The sequence below is a fragment of the Macaca mulatta genome, chromosome 5 (genome assembly GCF_049350105.2).
Source record: "Macaca mulatta isolate MMU2019108-1 chromosome 5, T2T-MMU8v2.0, whole genome shotgun sequence".
NCBI classification, from domain to species: Eukaryota; Metazoa; Chordata; class Mammalia; order Primates; family Cercopithecidae; genus Macaca; species Macaca mulatta.
In genome coordinates, this window is record NC_133410.1 from 194,152,987 (window position 1) to 194,173,093 (window position 20,107).

Here is a 20,107-nt window from a genome sequence, read left to right on the forward strand (position 1 = left end):
GGAACTGAGCTGGCTGCACACGAGGAGCCAAAGGCATGTTTCCTGAGGGGAGTAAGTGGAAGAATGAATGAAGTCAGCCCTTCCGTCTCTTCTTCCTTAGCTGTAAAATAGGATGACAACACCTATTTGCCAGCGGTTGTTCTGAGGCTTAAATCATAGATGTAATGCATTTAGCACAGTGAACGGGCACATGATAAGAATTCTATAAATGGTAGTTGTTCATCTTCCTACAGGAAGGGCAGATCTCTGAGTCATAGAAATTGCTTCTTATTTCCCACTTTCCTTTATTTCCTTATGTGGTAAAGTATAAGTTATACGTTCTACTGGTGTTCAACAAGGAAAACTCTTGTTCAGGGTAATGTGCGACTAACTTTTAAGTCCGCCTATTTTAAAATGACAGAAAATCTAGTTTTTTCATTAACTTTCGACTCATCTGTTTCCGGGCCCGCTCAGCAAATCCCCACTTTCAGAGGACTGCCCTCTAAGGAACTACAGACAGGGATTCCATCTGTATTTCCATTTTCTGAATAAGTAACGAGGGGAACTAGACTCTCAGGGCCTCCTCTGCCTGCTTCGTCCTTGCGGAGCTGATGTGGGGAGAACAGTCCTCACTGTCCGGTCTAGTGATGACCACACTTCTGTAGCCACGTGGACCTGTGTACTCCAGGTCAGTTAATTCCAGAAAATCATCCAGTCTCATGTTTGCTCAGATTCCCTCATTTCTACTCTGTGAAATACAAGGAATAGTACAGATCTTCAGTTTCCCGGGGGAGTGCTTCATTACTTTTCCTCTTTTGCTTTTTACTTAGTCTAATGACTCAGATTCCAGATGGGTCTGTCTAAGTTTAGGATTACCATGATCTACTTTGTAGAGAGAAAAGAAAATATTCCTTGTACAGTACAACTTATGTAATTTTTTTTTCAGGGAAGTGAGAAAAATATAACAGTGTAGAAGAATTTTTGGCTCTAACATTAGATGTCAATGTTTTGTATTCTGTCATTGGGGTGTGTTGTAATTTACTTATTTACTATCTCATTCCCTCTGTAGCTAGTGAAGTTTACATTTTCAAAGAATGTTTTAATGATACGGAAAAATATTCTCAAAATAGTGACATGCAAGTACAAGGTCCAAAACAGTACAGTGTAATTCTAATTTTGTTTTTTTTAAAGGTCAATATACTTTCTTTTCTTTTTTTTTTCTTGGAAAAGAAATATTCGTAAGAGTTCATTTTATCATCTGGAGAGTGGGCTGAAGTTTTGTAAAATTTAATTTCTTCATTATAGACTGTATTATTTTAATAAAAGCTTTTCTTTGGTGTCACCCATTGTGTGCAGCACTGAGCTGGGGCCCTGGAGCCCTCATTATTGTCCATCTGGCCGCACCACGGTCAGCACTGCATTCAATTAATTGTAACAGAATACTGATGACTCAGCATTTCTGCTGCTGACAGGAAGTCCTTGAGCGAGTCTCTTTGTAGTTCCTCCAAAAAAGGATGCTCAGGGACTCCTTGGGTGAACTGCTGCAGGCCATGGAGAGGACAACCAGGTTGCAGTAGTCAGTTTGCACTGGGCTATCCCAGAGCTAGAACAAGGGAACAGGTTAACCCCTAGAGTCCTGGAGGTCACAGACTTGGGCAGGTTCAGGTGTTAGATGCAGCTCTGCCTTTGGAGCTGGACATCCTGGCTGCCTGCTGGGAACAGGTGAGTATGTATCAGCCATTGTGAAGCCTCGAAAGGCTTTGTTCTGATGTAGCTGCAGATCAGGCTCTATCCAAATTGCATTGTTACTGATGAAATAATTTTTTAAAAAACCAATGGTACCTATATGAGCATTTTCCTCATGGAGACCATTCAACAGAATGCTGTTCTTGGAGAACAAATGACTCATGCCAACGACTAGTTTCTTTTTTTTTTTTGAGATAGAGTCTTGCTCTGTCACCCAGGCTGGAGGGCAGTGGCACGATCTCGGCTCACTGCAACCTTTGCCTCCTGGGCTCAAGCAATTCTCTTGCCTCAGCCTCCCGCGTAGCTGGGATTACAGGGGTGCACCACCACGCCCGGCTAATTTTTGTAATTTTTTTAGTAGAGACAAGGTTTCACCATGTTGGCCAGGCTGGTCTTGAACTCCTGACCTCAAGTAATCCACCCACCTCGGCCTCCCAAAGTGCTGGGATTACAGGCGTGAGCCACCGTGCCTGGCCAATGACTATTTTCTAGGTTTTTCTCATGGTCAAGCAGCCAGGATCTTTTAATAGCTTTGTTTTATTTTAACTCAGTCCCAACGGTTAATTTAAATCCTTTCTTTCATCAGTGATACAAAGAGCGAGCTTCACTATGGTCTCATCTTGACAGAGTCAAATGCAGAGGCTCTAACGCTGCCCACTGGAGGAGGAGGAGCTGGAACTTAGGAAAACAGCTCAGACGTTTCATGCAAATGAGGAAGCTCAATTGGCTTCTCTTGAAAATACCTCACAAATCATTTTCTCTTGTTTCTACTTGCCAAAATATTTATAAAATATCTTTGCCCTGTCATACCTAACTAAGCCTCTTGGTATTTATTTTTTCAGTGAGATTCTCTGATGCAAGAACCAAGCACTGGCTTTTAGAACGTGTTCTCTCCCCCTTCCTCCCTGCCTATCTCTCCCCCTCCCTCCTTCCCTGCCTATCTTTCCCCCTCCCTCCCTCCCTCCCTCCCTGCCTGCCTATCTCTCCCCCTCCCTCCCTCCTTCCCTGCCTATCTCTCCCCCTCCCTCCCTCCCTCCCTCCTTCCCTGCCTATCTCTCTCCCTCCCTCCCTCCCTCCCTGCCTCTCTCCCTCCCTCCCTCCCTCCCTATCTCCTCCCTCCCTATCTCCTCCCTCCCTCCCTCCCTGCCTATCTCCTCCCTCCCTCCCTGCCTATCTCCTCCCTCCCTCCCTGCCTATCTCCTCCCTCCCTCCCTGCCTCTCTCTCTCCCTCCCTGCCTCTCTCTCTCCCTCCCTCCCTGCCTCTCTCTCCCTCCCTCCCTGCCTCTCTCTCCCTCCCTCCCTGCCCCTCTCTCCCTCCCTCCCTGCCCCTCTCTCCCTCCCTCCCTGCCTCTCTCTCCCTCCCTCCCTGCCTCTCTCTCCCTCCCTCCCTGCCTATCTCTCCCTCCCTCCCTGCCTCTCTCTCCCTCCCTCCCTGCCTCTCTCTCTCTCTCTCTCTGTCTGTCTCTCTCTCTATCTCTGTCTCTCTGTCTCACTCTAGATATACATCAAATTAGTGTGCAGAGGGAGGACCAAGAGTATCACAAAATTATCATTGTAACTTGTGGATAATAAATTTCAAAATCTGAGGTCTGTGCTCCAATATCTGACCTCCTTTTCTGAAAAAAATGCACATGTGAAACCTGATTTACAACTGAGGAAGTTAAACCTTTCCTTTTGAAAGTAATGTATCAGTAGAAAATGGAAAGTTCCATGGAGATTGGTGATCTTCTAAATTATTTGCATAAGAATAGGTCACTCCCAGGCATTCTGTAACTCTCCAAAGTCAGAACAATCAAGAGGACACATCAGGCTTTAGAAAAACTCATTCCCTTGGAAGATAATCTCAATAGCATATGTGAATAGGAAGAGCATCAAAGTGTGACAGAGTGTCAGAGAAGAGTCACCTGCTACAAGCATGATCATATTACCTAGGAAAAAGTAAGTTCCAGGCTTCTGTGGATATTCATATAGATATTTTCCAGGGTTTCAGAAGTTCACGATTTCTCAGGGAGACCAAAGTGCCTGCATGACTGTGAGGGGTTCTTAGTCCTCTGGGTTCTGGTTTCAATTAGAAATAGCCTGGACCACATGGGTCAGTCCTGCCCAACAGACATTAGGACCCCTCCCGGGGCCCTTGCAGAGTGGGTCAGTTCTGTGGATGTGGGAAGGGGTGAGTGTTGGGTTTGGGAATCAAAGGCTGTGTGTTGAGCTTACAGTAGAAAATTTGGAGCTGCTTCTTGCTTAGAGATGACCCAATATCCAGAAGTAGCTATTGTGGGCAAATGGTGTTTCCCAAAAAAGGTATATTGAAGTCCTTCCTAACCCCTAGTGCCTGTGAGAGTGATCTTATTTGGAAACAGGATCTTTACAGATGTAATCAAGTTAACTGAGGTCATACTGGAGTGAAGCAAGCCCTAAATCCAATGACTGGTATTCTTATATGGAGAGAAAGATTTGGAGACAGATCCATAGAAAGAACATTGTGAGACAATGCAGGCAGAGATGGGTGATGTTGCCATAAGCCAAGGACTGCTGGCAACCACCAGAAGTGGGAAGAAGTGAGGAAGGATTCGCTGCTGGAGCCTTCACAAGCAATCCGGCCCTGCTGACACCTTGATCTCAGACTTCTACACCCTCACACAGTGTGAGATGATAGATTTCTGTTGTTTTAAGCCACCCAATTGGTTGCACTTTGTTGCAGCAACTCTGGAAACTGATACAGTGGCTCAAACGGAGCCTCTAGGTATCTCTTCTATTGCAACCCAAAGACTGCACCAATGTGACCTGAAGGGGTAAGAGAACTAAAAAAATTTGCTTTTGGGGAGATAGATTTGGGTAAATTTCTCTATGCTGAGTTAGAGGAGTGACATATGGTGGTAGTAAAATCCAGATAACCCTTAACTGTGGTGATTTCAGAAAGAGAGAGCCAGGAGGCCTGGGAGCCAGCAGGCCAGCAGGGGTCCGCCCACTGGCTCCGAAACAGTGCACAGCGACATTAGAGCAAGGGCCCATCCTGTGCTTCTCTGGAGCCCCACGAAGCAGAGCCAGGTGGAGGGGCAGGAAACTGCACATTGGTGGGGTGGAGGGGCTTGGAAGGGCTGAGACAAGGTGTGTGCATGGGGATAAGGGCATTGCTGGTCCCCTGTGAAGCGTCAGTGACCAAGAGGCATCCTCTAGAAGAGGCAGACGCTATATGGGAAGGGAGAAGCAGCATGAAGGAATGTGCTTTAGCACAAGGGGATCAGTTACAGATTCCTTGCCATGTTCCTTAGACCCACGGCCTGATATTTCACTCTGAAATAAGGCAGAACGAAGAATTCAAAAACAATCACTCTGGGAGAAAAAAGCGAATTCTCTTGATATCCTTGCTTTCTCCTGGCCTCACTTCCTCTGATGTTCCCCTGGCCTCTTACAAATCAATCAGCCTACATCAAGGGTATCTATGACATGCTGCTGGGGGCGGCACAGAAGTGAACGTCACGGAGACGTCAGGGCATGCGCATATTCTTTGGCGCCCACCGTCTTATTTTCTTAACTTACTGGGAAATCTTTTTGTTAAAGTGCACGCATTAAATTTCTTCCTGGTCTCATCAGCCCCAGCCCAGGCAGTGGTGGTTCCCCATGAGGACAGCGTACCTTCTGAAGAAATGCACCCAGATCAGAATGGTATACGAGTCTGTCCTATTCTGGCTCTAGAAAAGAAATGTCACAATAAATAGGTGGGTGGGATGCTGCCCCACACTCCCCCAAACAACCGAAACAGCGGCGAGATCGAACTGAGGACAAGGTTATCATCATACACTCTTTTCTTTACACCGTTTGATGCCTACCTGCTTCTCAGGACAAACACCGTGAAAAGGAAACTGGCTGGACACTTACAGTTTTCAGTTTGTCACATATTACAATTAGTCACCATCAGCTAATTATATGGAAAAGGGGAAATCTGGCTGTTTTACCCAGAGTTGGTTTCAGGTGGGGGTGAAGCAGGCAGTGTGATACTGGCAGCCCCATGGTTGGTTTTGCTGATTTGGTTCCTCTTTCCTTGCCCCCTATTTAATACAAAATTCCTCTAACGAACTTCCTGTGTGACCACTGGTCAGCATTTCAATAGAATGGAAGCACGCAGCACGGCAAAGACCATAGTGTTAATATCCTTCGCATCTGCCATTCCCACCTCCTCCTTGCTTTTCCAGTCCTTTCCAACTCTGCATAGGATGAGGGGGAGAGGAGGGAGAGAGGAAGGGTGAGAGGGAAGCAAAGTCATTTCCAGCATTTTAAAGTCAGCTCTCCCAAAATGCTCTCTCTCTCCATACCCTTCTCCCTGTTGGGGCTCCAGAGCCTTCCCTCTACCTGAAACCACTCAGGCTGCAAGGAAGCCTCTTCAGGTCCCCCTCGTCCTTGATCATTACACCGGCTCTTGAGGATCCTTTCTTTCTCTAAATTTGGCAACAAACTTCTGTTGCAGCCTCTTCTCACTATTGGAATTCCCTTTCAGGGACTGGTCTCTGCAACTTATAGAGCTGCAGCAGTGTATCTGACCATTTAAGGCTCTACACTGTGCAAACAGAAAAGGAGCGCGCTCCTCTCTCAGACACATCATAAGAAACTTTATGCAAGCCCTGTGCATTTTCAGAACACAGGATTGACCCTCATGGACAGGAATTTGAGACTAGGTAGGAAAAGAGGGTCATGGGATGTGGGGGAGCTGCCTGAGGGCTGGTAGGAACTTGCCAGGGGTCCTCATATCCCTTCATGAGACAGTTGCCTCATTAACCTCTTTCAAGGGATGGCCCTGATTTCACGGTGAAAAGCAATGCATGTTTCTGCAGATACATCAGTGCTCTAACACTAACATGTTCTCTGCTTTGACATCCTAGGAGATTTGCTTCCATTGAATCATAGCAAACTTTTTTTTTTTTTTTTTTTTTTGCTTCTTGGCAGAATATTATTTGCAGATATCTGCAAATTTGGGAGGAAAGCTTTTTTTTCTAAATGGAACTATCCTGAAAACAAAGGGAAAAAAGGGCAAACACACACACACATGCTCACACACACACACACACAAACACACACACACACATGCTCACACACACAAACACACACACACACATGCTCACACACACAAACACACACACACACTCACATACAAGCCTTCCCCCAAATCCTTCCAAGTCTTCATTCTATTTAAGCTGTTTATAAATAATATCGGGTGATAATCTCATTGAAAATGCATCTGTTTTCATGTTAATTTTTGTTAATTTGACATCCCTAGATGATATCACAAAAATACTTACTGTGTGTACATTTGTGTGTGTGTGGGTGTAATGTATGTTTGTGTGTGTGTGTATGTGTATGTGTGGGTGTAATGTACGTTTGTGTGTGTGTGTATGTGTCTGTGTGTGTGTAATGTACATTTGTGTGTGTGTAATGTACGTTTGTGTGTGTATGTGTGTGTGTGGGTGTGTAATGTATGTTTGTGTGTGTATGTGTATGTGTGGATGTAATGTACGTTTGTGTGTATGTGTCTGTGTGTGTCTAATGTACATTTGTGTGTGTGTGTGTAGTGTACTTTTGTGTGTATGTGTGTGTGGGGGGGTGTAATGTATGTTTGTGTGTGTGTGTATGTGTAATTTTGTCCCCTTAGTCCGTGATGAATTAAAATAAGTAGTTACCTATAGATAACTAAAATTCTATACATGTCTTCGTGAAGTTTACCTTAGTTAACAGTTGCAATTAAGACATATCCCAGAAAAATGTTTACATTTTATTTTTAGTATGATCCTAATGTTGCTGAGTTCCCAGCAACACAATTACTTATTGCAGCCAACATCTACTGTGCTTACTATGACAGCAAGCTCTTTCCTACATTCTTATATCAACACCACACAAAGTAGGGCCCGCGATATTTCTGATTTGTGGATGGGGAAGCAGAGCCATAGACAGGTGCCAAGTCACCCAGGTCTCAGGGGTGGGGTGGGGTCTCCCCACAGACAGCCTGGCTCAGACACACTCTCCACTGCCACGGCACAAGGGACCCTTGTCATCATCCCACGGAGTTTGCCTTGGCATTGCTTCTTCGGTGCTTAGAGAATGTCAGTGAAGAAGCAATCTCAACAAACTTTGTGGTTTTGTTATCCTCAGAAATGACCAATCTTCATGAAGTTGTTGTCGTGCAAGCCTGGGCTTCTATTAAAATAAAAAAGCGTGCTTTGCACCTAAGGCAGTCGCGGAATAAAAGCAAGCAGCAAATTGATGTTCTCATTTAAAAGTCTTTCCTGGCCTGTGAGTGCCCTGGGCCTACAAAGGTAAAAGAAGCCTGACGTCAAAGGAACTGGGCATTCTGGAGGTTCCTGGGCAGACCTGAGACTCCAGAGAAAGTAGGAAGAGAAGGCAGATTTTCAGGAAAGGTTGAAGCCAGTGTCAGTTAATGATGGCAGTGTTCGTTTCTGTTTGTATACCTTTAACAGCCTAAAAATGGGGCTTCGGACACAATACCTTTCCTAAATGAAACCAATGCCTGCTTCGTTACAGGCACATGGTACGTACTGTGGGTGACATCCAGCCCCCTTCAGTTTTCCAGAGTCTTTCCTGGGGTCTTGCTTGGCTCAGGGCCACTGGGACACAACCCACCTGATGACACCAGGGTGTGTCAAGCCTGTGGTCAAGGTTCACGCGTCTGTGTGTGCCACAACCACTGCAGAGGGGAAAGCTTTCATCCGCACAACATCCCGCCCTCAGCAGAGACTTGGAAAACCAGGAACCCGATAGTCCTTAGTCAGGAAGACGGAAAGGCTCCCCAACAGGCAAGGCCACTCCATGTTACTACACAATACCACACCTACTGGCATGGTTTCTCCCTGTGCCCCATTGCTAACATTTCTCCTTCGAGTTGGCATGCCAAGTAAAGCACAGTGAAAAATGTCCGAGTTCCGCGTTGCTCTTAGCAACATCTATGAGTCTGAGCTTCTAACCTCCTTGCCTATAGAACAGTGCCTGAAGGAAGAACTGGCAGTGTTCATTGGCATCGGAATTGCCCGCGATTTTTCCCTTTTCAGCAATTATTTAAGTGCTCCAAAAGCATTGTTTCTTTACTGTTTTCAAGGCAAGATAGAAGGAGAGGTTAATCTTGTGTAGAATTTCCTCTGCTTTCAAGTTCCAGGTTGGGGGTGTAAAGAGGTTTGACAGAGAAGAACCGCAGCTGCCCAGGCCTGACTGCAGGAGAAAGCAAAGTGGCTGGGGACGGGGTGTGGAGAGCAGGTGGTCTCCCCTCTCCTCCATCAGGGTCAGGAATGTGTCTCTCCTTTACTGGACCCATTGCCCTCCCTGGATGGCTGTACCGTTTAGGGAGGCCTGTGCTGACAATACAGGTGCAGTTCGAAAGAAATTCCATTAAAGTGGGCAGTGGGGAGAAAAGGGGAATTCTGTCATGAAACATAAAACCTAAAATACTGTCTGGTCAAAACCTAGACAGCCCATATAAGGCCCATGAGAGCTCGGAGACCCTGCTTCTGACGCCTGGGTGGGGAGCTGAGGGGTGGGGCCGTGAGCAGGGTCTCAGCCCAGCCAGGAAGAAGGTGGCTGCCTCTGCAGGGACGGGCACTGCAGCGTGGGGGGCAGACGTGATGAAGGCAAGGACTTTCCCACTGACCGTGCAAAATCTTCACGAAGTCAGAGTCTGTCCACGATCTAAAGATCGAGACCTCATGTTGAGTTCTGAGGTAAAATGGGAAAACAATTTTAACAGTACAGTGAAGTTTCCTGCCAATAAGCAAACGCTTCCGCTCTCCGCTCAGCTACAGAAACATCTGGGAGCTCCAGGGAGGAGGCAGAGGAGCACAGGCGCTCCCAGTGTGGGCCGCGCTCAGGAGTCCCTGCACAATGGCAGCGACACTGCTTCGTGAAATGGACACCCTACGGGATGGAAAACAGGGAGAGGGAAGCCACGGCATTCAGAAGCAATAATCACAGAACGTTTCTGTGCTTTCCACGGCTCCCTCAACATCTGCCTCCACTTCCAAGTCAATCGAGGCAGCCTGTTTATGTGGAGCTTTGAGATGACACATAAACTTTGCTGACCCTAGAACGACACCCTTTCCACATTTAAAGCAATTTTCGTGTCAATGATTGTGCCGTTAACCTTCCAGGGTCATTCCAATATTTTCTGAGAAATTGGCTGCTTTTGGGATTTTCTTAGAATGCCATGTGTTTCATTTTTGTGCAGAGCAGACGACAGGCGAGGCATTCCAACACGACTTCAGTCGAGTTAACTAATTCCTGTCAAGGGAAGTGAAGGGTTGGGATTCAGAGAGCCCGTAAAGCCCAGAGATTTTCCTTTTTCCAAAACAGAAAAAACAAAACATGCTGTGTGGTTTTGCAACCGGGCAAGTTTCGAAATATTTTGAAGCTTTCTGCTTTGCCAAGTATTTCATAAAAAAACTATTTTCTTTTTGTTTCATGCCAAAAAATGTCACCCCCAAATATTTTTTCCCATATCTGGTCACATGTCCAGGATTTTTTCTTTCCTAAGAATAAATAATTTTTCTGGGTTATAAAAATGCCACTTGCTCTATCAGATTAAACATATCTTTATATAGAAAAAGCATCTGAAACATTCCCCAAGTGGGTCTAAGAGAGGAGTCTTAGTACAATTTTGTTAAATTAATTTTGATTAAATATTAGGCCTTGAATTCTTTCTGCGACTATCACAAAGTTCGGGCTTATTTTGTTACACTTTCAATTTTCCCTTTTTTTCACTATCCACATACTGTTTCCTTTTATTAGAAAGCATTCAAGAAGAACTGATTTCTGTGTTTGACCAAAATAATAAGTTGGAAATAATACCAGGGCAAGGGAGCCCTCTCTCTGGGCTCCATTCTCTATTTGCATAGTTAACTGGTGTTAGAAGGTTCGGCTGTCAGGGACTCAAGAACTCTAGCATCAAAAAAGTGTGAACTTGCAAATGAGCTGTCAAGGTTCCTAGCAGGTGACTAACAGCTGAGAGCTGACTTGTCTCCATCCTGGTGCTCTGCTGATCTTGCTGCTGGGTAAAGCAGAGGCACACAGGAACACTGAAAAATGGCAATTTGTGTGGGTTGGACTGGCATTTTCTTTTTTACCAGTTAAAATGGTAATTACACTCACAAAGTCAAAAAGCTGAATAAATGGTCTTAGAGTTGGAAATACGGGGCAAAACAAAACACAGGTTTGAAAAAGCAATAATAGCTATACACCTAAAATGTGGAAAATGTTCATAAAGAAATGAATTGTAGGGCGTTAGCTCTGGCAAAACCACCAAAGGCCTGGAGGGATTAATACGCAATAGATTTGAAAGTTAACACTGGGCAACTTGAAATGCATGTATGTGTTATGGATGTTTAGCTAATCATTGTAAGTAAATCTACTGGAAGCAAAAAGCATTCGAAGTTGATGTTATTGCTAGTTTGCAGGGTAATTCTGAAAGTCTGTGTGTTTGTCGGTGCGTGAGGGGATGTGTGTACTGAGGTATGTGTTCAGGCTGGGGGCTTCTGGTCCTTTAGAAACGGTTCCCTCGACACTTCCTGGTTTCCAAATCTTCATCACTCTTTTTAAAATCTAAACATGCAGGTTTATTTTATATGGAGAACACATTGCTATGAGGAGATGTGACATTTCAGAAACCTCACATGGCACTGATTCTGAAATGCCACCAAGTTCTTCAGAATATACCCAAAGTCTCTCAAAGATTAATGATACACTAAGAAACTGCAGGACGCGGCAAATTTTGTTGCTTGTCTTCAACTCACTGTCACGCTGCCACAAATCGAACCTAATAACATTTCCATCCCTCTCCCATCTTATGATTGCATGACCCTTCTCCCTCATGCACAGGGAAACTGTTATTTATGTTGTGAAAATATCAAGCATCTCCAAACACTTACGTTTTGTGGAGCCAGGTCTCCCATGGTAAAATGAGAGAGGCCAACACGGTGAGTTTGCTTCCTAGGAACGGTAAATCAGCATCGCGATGCCCTCAAACCAGAAATAATACCCTTCGTTTGCTGCAACTGGTTTAGTATCAGTGCTATAAAAAATAGATGATGGAAAACCGGAGCCCTTGACAGAAATGCAAGTCCGCTGTGTGTGGCTTGTGCAGGAATGGAGCAGAGAGAAGCGGTGGTCTTGTCTACACATCATACTTGGGCTTCTCCCATGCTGACACGCGGAAGCACGTGCACAGTGGACACACGCTGTCAGGACATTCATCCCTGCTGGCATGTAAATGGCAGGGAGCTCAACAGCTAGAATTCAAGTGGCACAGAAACTTGAGCCTGTGGAATATCACTGTGGAGTGGGCAGGTCAAGTTCTTTACAGTGCTCTTTGCTTTTGCAAAGAGGTAATTTCCAACTCAAGAATGCTCTGTGGCTTTGGCGTCAAGAAAGCTGAAAGTCGGTGAAACAGAGCCTTGAAGGTCATCCAGTCTGCGCTGCAGCAGGAAGTGCATGTTGGGAGTCCCAGATGCAAAACAGGCAGCTCAGCCCAACATTAACTCAGACCAGCTCTAACTCAGCCCGGCGCTAACTCGGCCCGGCACTAACTCGGCCCTGCACCAACTCAGACCAGCACTAACTCAGCCCAGCACCAACTCAGATCGGCACCAACTCAGCCCAGCACCAACTCAGATCAGCACCAACTCAGACCAGCACTAACTCAGATCAGCACCAACTCAGATCAGCACCAACTCAGATCAGCACCAACTCAGCCCAGCACTAACTCAGATCAGCACCAACTCAGCCCAGCACCAACTCAGCCCAGCACTAACTCAGCCCAGCACCAACTCAGCCCAGCACCAACTCAGACCAGCACCAACTCAGATCAGCACCAACTCAGCCCAGCACTAACTCAGCCCAGCACCAACTCAAATCAGCACCAACTCAGATCAGCGCCAACTCAGACCAGCGCCAACTCAGATCAGCGCCAACTCAGACCAGCGCTAACTCAGATCAGCGCCAACTCAGACCAGCGCTAACTCAGACCAGCGCTAACTCAGATTAGCACCAACTCAGCCCAGCACCAACTCAGCCCAGCACTAACTCAGACCAGCGCTAACTCAGATTAGCACCAACTCAGCCCAGCACCAACTCGGCCCAGCACCAACTCAACCCAGCACCAACTCAGCCCAGCACTAACTCAGATCAGCACCAACTCAGCCCAGCACCAACTCAGACCAGCACCAAGTCACCCCAGCACTAACTCAGCCCAGCACTAATTCAGATCAGCACCAATTTGAACCAGAACTAACTCAGACCAGCACCAACTCAGACCAGCACCAACTCAAACCAGCACCAACTCAGCCCAGCACTAACTCAGCCCAGCACTATCTCAGCCCAGCACCAACTCAGCCTGGCACTAACTCAGCCCAGCACCAACTCAGCCCAGCACCAACTCAGACCAGCACTAACTCAGATCAGCACCAATTTGAACCAGCACTAACTCAGACCAGCACCAACTCAGACCAGCACCAACTCAAACCAGCACCAACTCAGCCCAGTACCAACTCAGCCCAGCACCAATTCAGCCTAGCGTGCACTGATCCTCTGGCATAAACTCAGACTCCAAAAATGTGTAGAGAAATTCTAACCAAAATTTGCAAAATTAGGACCTGTGGTCAGTACCTTGACTAAATATGACTCTGTCTATGAACACAAGTTGGCATAATGTAACGTAAGACAGTAAAGACAGGCATCATTAGAAACCTTTAGCGTTATGTCAGAAAGGGCAAGAGGACTCAAGTAGAAGAAAAGCAGAGAGAGTAACAGAGGGACATGTATGAAAAGTACTTTTTGCTTCTTCAGTCCTGCGATTGCATTAGGAGCAGAGGTCAGGCCAGAGAGCTGCCCTCTCCTCACTTTCCTTCTTTCTCTCTGTTGTTTTTTTTTTTTTTTTTTTAAGGGGAGTCTTGCTGTGTCGCCTAGGCTGGAGTGCAGTGGTACGATCTCGGCTCACTGCAACCTCCACCTGCCAGGTTGAAGAGATTCTCCTGCCTCAGCCTCCCAAGCTAATTTTTATATTTTTAGTAGAGATAGGGTTTCACGGTGTTGGCCAGGCTGGTCTCAAACTCCTGACCTCAAGTGATCTGCCCACCTCGGCCTCCCAAAGTGCTGAGATTACAGGCGTGAGCCACCGCGCCCGGCCTCTCCTCAGTTTTCATCACATACTCCTGCTCTTCTGGCCCTCCTCAGTTTTCATCACATACTCCTGCTCTTCTGGCCCTCCTTCGACACAGCAGCAGGGGCTACATAAAATAAATTAATATACATTTTTTTAAAAGTATCTGCTTTACTTCTGGTCCATTACATTGGACATACCCAGCCAGAAATCATACACTGGCTGGTTTCCAGGAGCCAACTTGAATGTTTGGCCTTTGAGGTAAGTATTAAGGTGCTCGTGGCCTCCCGCCCCACGGGTCCTCCACTCACTGACCCGGCCTGTATCTCAACGCCTACATTTCCCAACCGTTCGTGTTTGATACAGCTGCTGATCCTGCCAAGGCTGGAGGCCCTCCCCATCTGCTGACTTGCCTTTCTCTGAAATCGGCATCTTGGCTCCCCTGCATTATTTCCGATTGGACTTGTCTCTCTGGCTTGTTTTCTCTGCTAATTCTGATGAAGACGATAATCTTTAGCTCTCAGGGGCCAGCCCTGACTCCAACAGTTCGGGGGTAGTGTTCAAACAACCCTTGAGAATCTTATTTTTCAAGCCTGTTGGCTGGCACTTTAGGGCTAAAGCAAGCGGTGAATTTAAAAAAAAAAAAAAAAAAAAAAGCAAAAACAACTGGCCTAAGTAAACATATGCACCCAGGAGCACGACTCTGCAGACAGACTGCCTGGCTTTGAATCTCACCGCCACCATTGATTGGCCGCTTAACCTTGCATATCACAAGATGGGAATAATAATGGCACCTACTTCATAGATTGCTTTTTTACTCTCCCATCCATTTGTTCATTCCTTCAGTAAATATCCATCAGGCACCTACAACTTCCCAGATGTATGGATCCAGAAACGTCCAGCACCGATTAAGAGACCACAGCCTTGTGGATTTTCCATTCCAGGGCATTTTTCTTCAAGGATCCAATGAGATATCCCCCTAAACTCTACATCATAGAGCCTTTGACACAGTAACACTCACATGCCATTAGCTGTTATCACAGTAACAAACATAAACTTTTAGCAAAGGTTTTAACTAAATGAGGTGAGAATCATAAATAAAGATATATTTGCTGTGGTGAAAAGGAGAGAAAATGTAGGGAAGTCAGGGAAGAGGAATATTTGCTAAAATCGTTTATGAATCCGACACAGTAGATTCTGGGCGTGTCCTAAGCTTTGACCTGTGCTATTTGATGTGGGATTTGCACACCTGGGAGGCATGAGCTTCTGAAGTTCAGACTGTCTGCACACTCTCTGACACACTCCACAGCTGCACAACCTGCAGCATGAGTCAGCACCATCCTAACCTCTAAAGAGCCCGGCAGGCACAGTGACCGACCTCCCAGGCCTTTGGGCGTGGTGGGGACCAGCTGGTTTCCTGGAGAGGCATCTCCTTTACGCCATCTGTGAAAGCAACCCAGATCTAAGCCTCCGATCTGAAGGTCAGAAAGCGGGTAAGGTTGAGGTTCCGGAGTGCTACCTTATCAGATACCTTGTGCTTTTTAAATTATATTTTTACAATAATTTCCATTTATTATTTTTTTCATGGTATCCTAGTGAGGTAGGCTAGTTTGACAACATGCTGCTTAGGGGAAGTTTGCTGTTGATAAGTCTTTTGAGTTCACTAAATTTTGGTGCAGCATGAAAACCCAGACTGTTTTCAACTCTCTCTTTGGCACACCTGCTTGATTCCTGATAGTGCTATTAATTTTGCACAGATTTCCCAATTTGCTCCCCAGTTGCTCCCTGGGATGGTGAAGAACAAATAGCCCTTCGGAAGCAAAAGCAGTCTCAAACCAGGCTGAGTTTTGTAATGGCTTCTTCCACATTGTCCTTCAGTGCCGAGGATGAAAACATAGAGCTAAAAACTGTGATACACAATCACTGGGTGTGTACACAGAAAGGAGATTTGCCACCTCCTTTCCGTGTACACACCCAGTAGCTTAGAACTCTGTTAGCTTCAAAATCTATTCGGTCACATAGTCACATTGCATTCCCCTCCCCAACTCCCACAGATTCTACATGAGAGACGGTTTAGGTAGTAAATGAGTGGAAGGACAGGGCAAACTAAGATTCCGATGATGAGCCCCTCCTCCTCCTCCTGATCCAGATGATTTCCTCCTCCTCTTCCTCCTCTGCTGGTTCTTTTTTCTCCTTCTTCTTATTCCTCCTCCTCCTCCTTTTTCCTCTTCTTCTTTCTCCTTTCCTCCTCCTCCTCCTTCTATCTTCTGTCCTCCTCCTCCTCTTCCTCCTCCTCCTTCTTCTCCTCCTTCTTCTTCTTCCTCCTCCTTCTTCTCCTTCTCCTTTTTCTTTCTCCTCTTCTTTCTCCTCCTTCTTCTCCTTCTCCTTCTTCTTTCTCCTCCTCTTCCTCCTCCTCCTTCTCCTCCTTCTTCTTCCTCCTCCTCCTTTCTTCTCCTTCTCCTTCTTCTTTCTCCTCTTCTTTCTCCTCCTTCTTCTCCTTCTCCTTCTTCTTCCTCCTCCTCCTTCTTCTCCTTCTCCTTCTTCTTCCTCCTCCTCTTCTGCTTCCCCTCACCTTTCCCCTTTCCCTCTTCTTTCATTTCTCCTTTCTTCCCCATTCTCCTCCTTCTCCCCCTTCCTTTCCTCCTCCTCTTCCACTTTCCCCTTTCTCTTCTCCCCCTCCTCCACATTTTCCTCTTCTTCCTCCTCCTTCCCTTCTCTCTTTTTCTGTTATTTGATCTCCAATTTTCACTTCCTAAAATTTCATATGGTTGGATGCTATTATAATTATTCAATTACACAATGATTACATGTGGGCTGGTGGTTTTGAAACAATGTACCCCATTGTATGCGTTATTGCATTCATGTGGAACTTGAAACTGTAGGAGGTCCATGCAGGCTTTTCCAGGGTCCCCAAGAGTACTTTGTGGGTTTTGGATCTAGGTTTCTGTTTCACTAAATCAGCATGTTACTCTAGTCTATAGTGTACTGTCGGGCTAGAAATAGTCCATTGACTATTTTAGACTCTGCATCATGAAAGGAAATCTATGGTTTTGGTTGAATTTCATAGGAGAATATTGATAAATTATCATTGTTTAGATCAATAATCTTCTTCAGCTCAAATCAAACAATGAAGTGATGTTATCTTGCAAACTGTGCAGATAGGCGGTGGCACTAATGATTCTGCCACATCGGATTAATCTTTGAGTTTTCAGAATCTCAGAATGAGAACTTTCCACAAAGTCAAAACCGTTTGGTGGACTGACAATGTCCGAGTCCACCAAATAGTCCAACATTCAGAGATGAAATCATATCATGACATAAGAAGCCTAATGGAATGAATGGCCACCAAGGATTAAAGACCAGGCTGCAAAAATCTGGCTCCTACCATTCAGACTTGCCTGAAATTGTGAAACATGGTTTTCCCCTTCACCCTAGGGAAGACCCTTCGGCAAAGGCCCATTCACTAAGGGCGAGCCTTCCTTTGGATCGGGGGCTCAGAAGGGAGAATCATATTGAAGTCACCCAAACTGTTCTTTGCCCCGGCTGCCCGCTGACTTTGTTAGGCAGCTGGTGCTAAGGAGAGGGTAAAGAAAGCAGAGGACACTTGTGGGCTGGCTCAGGGATGGAGAGTACCTGGCCGTTCTCCCTGTGTGATGCAGGTGGCTTGTTCTGAGATGGGTGGGCATACAGGCAGTGAGCACATCTCCATTGCAGCTGGGGAAGGTTGATGTGGGACTAATCAGGGATGGAGAGGGAGGGGCTGCTGCAAAGATGCCTGAGCAGGTGCTGTCAGCGGGGACTAGGGAAGCAGAGTCTCTATCCAGGAGTGCATGCCGGTGGTAGGGGCAGCACCAACCCCAACGTGGCCAGTAAGAACACAGACTAGGCCTCCCAGATGCCTCCCGCAAGTAAGGAGAGATCAGGGACTGCTCCAATTTTTGGCTTTCGTATTTTTTAGACAGATGTCTTGAAAAATGTCTGCTGCACTTGCATTAAGAATTAATTAATCATGGTCCAGACTTATGCTCAGGTAGACAAGGAGGACTGGAGCCACGGTGGGCTCCGTCCAACCTCACATTGCATCTTCCTCATAGCACCTGTGCACCCAAGGTGCAGATCCTGATTTGATGGTGACCTATTACAAATTTCCTTAGACTGCAAGCAATCACACTATACTTAATAGCTCTATTTAGTAGAATACTTAGATTGATTCTTGGAGAGAATTTAAATTTAAATATTATTTCCACAGCTAAAAGACAAAAATAGCAATAGACAAATGTACTCTCTTTTTCATTTTCTTTAACTGATATATTTCATTTTTAAGCCTATCTACCCGCTCCTCCGATTTGAAGACATCCTTCGGGCTGTGTGGGGATGAAAGCCTGTGTGACTGATCACTGCAGTGACTACCTCTTGGCCATGACCATTACTGCCATTTTGGCCTCTCTGAAAAGTGAGGCAGCCTCAGCCCTCACAGATACGTTTTCTGTTCATATTTTGGTTCTCTCTACAAAAAGAGAAGCAAACGATGTCACCAAAGTCCTAACTATATCCTCCCACTCTGTGATCCACAGAAAACGAAGCAGCAGAAGAAATAATAGAGGGAATAACAAAATGACAGAAGCACAGAGGGAAAAGTAGCAGGTGGCTTTTCACCAGGGTGGCCTTTGGGTAAGATTTACAGGAGACAATGTTTTCTCTGCACCTCTGGGGCTTGAAAGGTTATGGAAAGAGGACTCAATAGTGACAGAATTCAAACACAGTTGTGACTCAAAGTCCTCCCCGGACATCACCATAACGCATGGTCTTAGCGGTGTTTTTCAGAAGGGCGATGGATTTCTATGGATCCACGTTGTCTCTTTTATCTGGTTAGAGTTTCTTTTTTTTCTTCCTTTTGTTCTTTTTTGAGACGGAGTCTCACTCTGTTGCCCAGGCTGGAGTGCAGTGGCACCATCTCGGCTCACTGCAAGCTCCGCCTCCTGGGTTCAAGCAATTCTCCTGCCTCAGCCTTCCGAGTAGCTGGGACTAGAGGTGTGCACCACCATGCCTGGCTAATTTTTGTATTTTTAGTAGAGACGGGGTTTCACCATGTTGGCCAGGCTGGTCTCCAACTCCTGACCTCAAGTGATCCTCCCCCCTCGGCTTCCCAAAGTGCTGGGATAACAGGTGTGGGCCACTGCACCCAGCCTTATCTGGTTAGAGTTTCTTAGGTGGGAATGGAGTTAGTGGTCCCAGGCCAGGCCAAGTTAGGACAAGCTGAGACATGCATCCTGCGGCTGACATATGGTGAGGAATAACCAAGCAAAATATTCTTGTGTGAGGCTTTAACTCTGTGAGAAACCACCACATTATGAAGAGACTTTCTTCTCCCATCAACCAGGTTTTCCACCAAATTTGTTGCAGCCTTGTTACGGGCTGAGTTCTGCCCTCTCAAATTCATATATCGAAGGACTGGCCCCCTAGGACCTCAGAATGGGCCTGTGCTCTGTATTTGAAGACAGGGACTTTAAAGAGGGAAATAAGTTAAACTGAGGTCATTAGGGTGGACCTTAATCCAATCTAGCTGGTGTCCTTTAAAAGAAGAGTGTCGGGCATGGTGGCTCACGCCTATAATCCCAGCACTTTGGGAGGCTGAGGAGGGCGGATCATAAGGTCAGGAGTTTGAGACCAGCCTGGCCAACATGGTGAAACCCTGTCTCTACTAAAAATCCAAAAATTAGCCGGGCCTGGTGGCACATGCCTGTAGTCCCAGCTGCTCGGGAGGCTGAGGCAGGAGAATCGTTTGAACCTGGGAGGCAGAAGTTGCAGTGAGCCGAGATCACGCTACTGCACTCTAGCCTGGCAACAGAGAGAGACTTGTCTCAAAAAAAAAAGAAGAAATTTGGACACCCAAAAGAGACACCAGACACCAGGGATGCGTTCATAGAGGAAAGGCCATGTGAGGTCACAGCAAGAAGGTGGCCGTCGGCAAGACAAGGAGGGAGGCTTCAGAAGAAACCAGACCTGCCGTCACCTTGATCTTAGACTTCAGGCCTCCAGAACTTTGAGAAATAAATTTCTGCCATCCAAGCCACCAGTCTGTGGTACTTTGTACCCCAGCAGACTAATAAAACCTGCAGGCTTTAAACGATGAACACGGGGATGCGACTTTATTGTAGGACCAGTAATTTGAATTTCTTGCAAGTGCTTGAGTGTAAGCATTAGTCAATAGTCAGTGATCTGACTGGAAAGAAGTGG

The 20,107-nt window shown here is 46.1% G+C and overlaps 1 protein-coding gene across 49 annotated transcripts in view; it reads right to left on the reverse strand.

The window, feature by feature from the left end:
• The window catches only part of SORBS2 (sorbin and SH3 domain containing 2), a 379,286-nt gene that overhangs the window by 148,255 nt on the left and 210,924 nt on the right, over positions 1 to 20,107 (reverse strand). For 2 of the 49 annotated variants that reach the window (XM_078002542.1, XM_078002536.1), the window contains exon 3: positions 5,362 to 5,417. The exons of the other annotated variants lie outside the window; for them this stretch is intronic. The gene's annotated coding sequence lies outside the window, so the exon portion shown is untranslated. The remainder of the gene's footprint in view (positions 1 to 5,361; positions 5,418 to 20,107) is intronic. 49 annotated transcript variants of the gene reach the window in all.